Source organism: Vitis riparia, chromosome 2 (genome assembly GCF_004353265.1).
Source record: "Vitis riparia cultivar Riparia Gloire de Montpellier isolate 1030 chromosome 2, EGFV_Vit.rip_1.0, whole genome shotgun sequence".
Lineage (NCBI taxonomy): Eukaryota > Viridiplantae > Streptophyta > Magnoliopsida > Vitales > Vitaceae > Vitis > Vitis riparia.
In genome coordinates, this window is record NC_048432.1 from 2,897,639 (window position 1) to 2,903,478 (window position 5,840).

A 5,840-nucleotide genomic window follows, 5' to 3' on the forward strand; every position below is an offset into this window, starting at 1 on the left:
TTATTCTGGTTATTATTATTATTATTCCGTATTTACTTATTTATTTCCTTTAAAAATTTCAATCATTAAAATTCAATTCTTCAAAAACCTGACTTCCTAATTTAATTTTCAATCTCAAATATTCGACTATTCACTTTCATCCGTTTAAATATTATTCTTGTTATCATTATTATTATTTCATATTTATTTATTCATTTTCTTTTAAAAATCTCGTTCCTTAAAGCCCAATTCTTCAAAAATCTAATGTCCTAATTAAATTTTCAATCTCAAAACTTCCACTATTCAGATTTCATTCGTTTAAATATTATGTTTGTTAATTATTATTATTATTCCTCATGTGTTTATTTATCCTCCTTCAAAAATCTCATTCCTTAAAGCCCAATTCTTCAAAAATCCAATGTCCTAATTAAATTTTCAATCCCAAAAGTTCTACTATTCATCTTTATTCGCCTAAATATTATTCTCGTTAATTAGTATTATTATCCCATATTTATCTATTTATTTCAATAATTAAAGTCCAGTTCTTCAAAAACACAATGTCCAAATTTAATTTCCAATATCAAAAACTTCACTGTTCACATTCAGCTGTTTAATGATTATTTTCGTTATTAATGTTATTCCATCCATTTATTTAGTCACTTGTTCATATATTAAAGATCTCATCCCTAAATAATCTCTTAAATTTTCAAATCTCTAAGTTTAATCTCCAATCTCTAAAATATTATATCTTTCACAGTTTTCCTAATCTTTATTATTTCGCCATCGCAATTATTCCATTCATTTACTTATTCACTCATCCACCTATCCACTTATTTAAAATCCTCCTTCTAAATAATTCTTCAAATTTCCAAATCTCTAAATTGAACTCCCAATTTCTAGAATTCCCATCTTTATAATCATTTATCCATACTTTCGCTATTCTATTCATTTATTTATTCACTGGTTCATTCATTTAAAATTTCATCCCTAAATAATTCTTTAAATTTCCGATTCCTAAGTTCAATTTCCAATTTCTGAAATTCTAACTTTCACTATTATTTATCCAATTATTATTATTTCGTCATTATTATTATTCCATTCACTTATTTATTCACTTATTCATTTATTTAAAATTCCGTCTTTAAATAATTCTTCAAAATTCCGATTTCCAAATTTAGTTATCTGAAACTCCAATTTTCCAATTTTCGAACTTAATTATCAGTTTCCAATATCTTAATTCTCGCATTTCTTCCGTTACTTATTTATTATTATCATTTTATCCATTCATTTTTAAAAATTCTGCCTCCGAATGATCCCCAAGATTTCCAATTTTTATAATTATATTTTCACAGTTTCTACTTCTCAAATGATTTTCAATTCTGGTTTCCTTCAAAATTTAATTTCCGAGGTCCCAATTTTCGTAACTTAATCCCGAACTCTCAAATAATTTTCAAAGTTCCAATCTCTTTCAAATTTAACTTAAAAAAAAAAAACTCATTCTTACATTTAATTTCTAAAAATCCTGTTTTCAAATAACCTCTAAAACTCCAATTTTCAAATAATCTCCAAGACTCCAATTTTCAAATAAACTTCAAAAATTCAGTTTTCCCTCGAATAGTTTTAATTTCTGTTTGACAATGTATGTGATAGGTTTTGTGCTTTTTTTTTTTTTTTTTATTGTACACTGACCCCATTTTTATGATAGCGCATTGCTCGTTCGTGGCTCAGGTATGCATCCACTCTCTTTCTAGTCATTCTCTATGCATGTTTTGATTCCCATATGTGCATGATCAATTTGAGTATCCATTGATTTTCCCATTGATTGTCATGTCAGCTTCATTTTATTAGTAGAGACCCGACTTTAGGGACTTAGAGGGGTGTTACGATTTTTACCGTACCTTCCCAATAAGTAACCTGACCCCCAAGCCCGATCCGGTTTTTCACAGACCACTTTTTCCAAAATAAGGAGTCGCACTTAGGGTCTTCTTTCTTATTTTGTTATCCTTTAAAAATAAAACAAAAATAAGTGGCGACTCCAAGTCATTTTCCTAATAAAAACAAATCATTTTTCACAAATAAAAATTGAGCTCGCCATCGAGTGGGAAACGCATGAGCCGAAATACGGGGTCCACAAAATGGCGACTCCACTGGGGAAGTTTTAGAGGGTCAAGCTTGAACATAAATTGAGGCAAATGTGGCGTTTGATGAGTCGATCAGTGGGTACCTATTTCTTGATTGCACATTGAGAGTTTCCGATACCATTGGATGCATGCTTGGGTGTTTGTTTTTACTTGGGGCATTGACATGTTGATTATGATGATTATTTATCTTGATTGTGGATTCCGATTGTGGCAATTTTTTCCCGTGTTTCATTGCTATATTTGTTTGAGACATTGATATGCTGATTATGTTGATTGCTCATCTTACCTTGCTTAGCATAGTAACTCTGTTTTTGCCATGTTTGTTCTGATTACCTCACATGCATAGACTCACCATTGTATATGATTTGATTTGACATGATTGTTTCTCTCGGTTATATATTATCTTGACTATCATGGAACATGCTATCATTGCCAGATATTCTTCTCGATTAGTTTGTGTGTAGATTTGGATGATATATACCTGTTTTTCATGACTGTCTGTTGCATGACTCCCCTCATCCTGATGTGATTGCATGAGTTGCATGTTTATGTGGGACACACACTTATCCCCTTATTTCCAAGTACCTAATCTCGGTCGACATTGTTTTCCTTGATCTCGTATTTGATATGAGACTTGTTTGCTCTATTTGCTCTTCGACCGAGCTAGAGATTAGGAATAGGGTCTAGCGACGGGCTATATCTATGTTTGGGAGCATTCTGGAGGTGGTCGACATATTGATGCTGATTGGAGTCCGAACTTTGAAGACTTGTATAGCCCGGAGCTAGGTTTCATGGATATTTGTGCGACCAGTGTGTTTCCTTTTCTGCTCTAGATTCTTGGGGTTTTCGGATGCACCCACACCGCTTACTGTGCACTTTAGTTGACTATTGAGTGTTGAGAGCTTGAGAGGTTTCCCCATAAGAAACCCCCTGGGTTGTCGAGGTAGTGCATGTGTGGAGGTGATGACCACCTTGCATGGAAGCGGCCCATCTCTTCGGAGGAGTGCAGAGGGTTGCGTACCGCCGAAGGGTATGATCGCTTCTGCTAGGGATCTTTAAAGTCCACCCATATCCATTTAGAGCCACCTTGACCTTGTAGGTTGAGCCGTAGATCCTTCGATTATGACTCCCTTCCTACACGTAGGTGCATCTGAGGGCTTTCAGAGCCTTTGTGGTTACACTTCGGATTTGACACTCCCTCTTTTTAGTCTCCAGTTGAGAGTGCTCGGAGATCGGTGTGAGTTTGAGTATCGGTTGGATCACCTTCCATCTTGTCGCCTTAGTTTGTGTTTTTCGCTTGATGAGTTTAGCATGTTTTCTCCCTAGGGTTTTCGTTCTCATTTTTTGGCTCGACACACTCCTTTCACTTTGTTGTCACTCACTCGATACTTTGGGATATGTTCATTGATCATCTTTTTACACTATCCACCCATCACGGGCTCAGTACCTCATTCTTCATTTGATCCTTGGTTCGATTTTCAACTTGATGCTCATATTTTCATTACAGAAAGGTGAAAAGCATATTTTCATATTCACACATTTTTCGAGAGATTCGCCTGGATCACCTTATCATTCTTTTTTCTATTATAGAGCTTGAGTTGAAGGTCGAATCAAGGATATTTTGTTATGGATGGAGTATCGATCTCATGATAGTGTTGTTTTTCACACCTCATTCATTTTTTGGACTGTTGATAGAAATTCTTTAGTCACATTCGTAGCCATCTCACAGTGGACACCTTTATGGCCTTAGAGTTTCTGTCATATTTCCAGTTTTAGATTGACATCACAGGACCATATATCAAATGAGGTGTTTTATTTTTTACTTGAGGCATCTTTTCACTTGCACATTGTGGTCTTGAGGCCTGACCTATCATTGAGGATATTGAGCTTATTAGCCTAGGATTAGAGATTTGACCTAGGGAGTTTGAGACTGTGACACATCTTCTTATGATCAGAGTCATACTTGCTCACTTTCCACACCTTGACTCTTGTTTTGACCTATATCCATCCATTGTGAGCTTTGCACAGCATCACCATTGAGACCATTATATGACCTTTCCATCCTCAGCTTTCCTAACTTTTCATATCCCCTCTCTGATTCGACCAGGTAGAGTGTGAGGAGTTTGAGCCCAGAGTTGATCTTGCATGACGAATGGATGGCTTATGACCTTTCGGTGGCTTACGATGTGAGGATTGGTCAATCGCTTGATGAGACTGTCACTTATTTCTCCGTGAGTACAGAGGTTGATATTGTATGATGAGAGTTGGCTTATGATGGGCAGTTGTGCCTGATGAGATCACCATTCACTTTGCTTTGAGAGGATCATCTTTGAGGTTATTATGGAGCATTCGGAGTACGGTTGATACATGATCCTAGAGGGAAGTTCAGACCCAACTGAAGCGGACCTTATTTCATCAGGGAGTTGACCCCAGAGGGCGCTGCATGGTTGATGGATCTAGATGGAAACCGATTCTCAGAGCCAACCAATGTGAATCAGCTAAAGAGGTATTATGTTTGAGACCATGGTCGTAGGATGGGTGACCATCATTTCGGTTAGCCATTACCTTGTTATTCCTTTGTGATACATAGTCCGTTACTAGCCCATTGAGCCTCGCATGTGTATTATAGCCTTTCTTTCTTATCGCCTTGCTCACATTTTCACACCGGGATAGGGGCCCTTTAATGTATGCATGCATTGTTTGGTAGTTTCATGAGCCTTGGACCTAAGGGCATGTTTTTTCTCATTATCTTTTCCTATCGCCGCACCTCTGCATTTTGATCTCATCTTGTTGGTTGTGTTCCTCATCCCTTCTTCCTTATCATATCCACTACTTGTTTGTTTCATATTTCTCTTCACCCTGAGTAGTGATCCCCCTCAGTTCATCACATGGAGGATAGTCACATCATTTCCACCATCTATCTCACGGACACTGGTTTAGAGATCCTTAGTTTGAGAAGGTCATCTCGTCAGAGAGAGTTTGTCCATTACCTTAGCACTTGGGAGTGTGTCCATTTGTTATTGATATCATCTTTGGGGTTCATTTGTTCATGTTCAGGGTACACGTATTTGTATATATGTAAAAAAAAAATAAAAAAAATAGAAAAAAAGAAAAGAAAAGAAAAATAATAAGCGCATGTGTGTATGTGCATAGTGTTCTTGATCATTGAGTATGTATATTGATGTTTGGGGGTCATTTTTATCGAGTATGTTCGTTATTGGGAGTTCGTATGTGAGCTTTCTGAGATCCCATGTTATTTGTATTGCTTTGTCATATCTATTTGTAAGAGAGATGAGTGACCTTCTCCTAAGGACTCCGAGTCATTGTCCTTTCCATCATTACATTCATTATTGATGTGACTTCACTTCATGTTTGATCTGAGTCGATCACCACATTTCTTCACATATTCATTGTTTCGCTGTCGTTTTTATCGTTGCTTGTGATTCATCTCATTCCCTTCACATCTTATTCTCTTCTTACAGCGACCCATCTCAGGTTCGATGCTCACTTCGCATCATCATTACACATATCACTATCAATTCATTTTGCTTCATTTGTCTCTTTATCGATATCATATTCACGTTAGACATCCTCGGGTCTATGGCTCATGGGGTTCACTATACATGTTGCATTTCATATATGAGGGCATGAGTTTTGATCATTGGGTATTTGAGCCTAGTTTTCTTTCGTTTCTATCACCCTATCACCTTGGCCTACGTT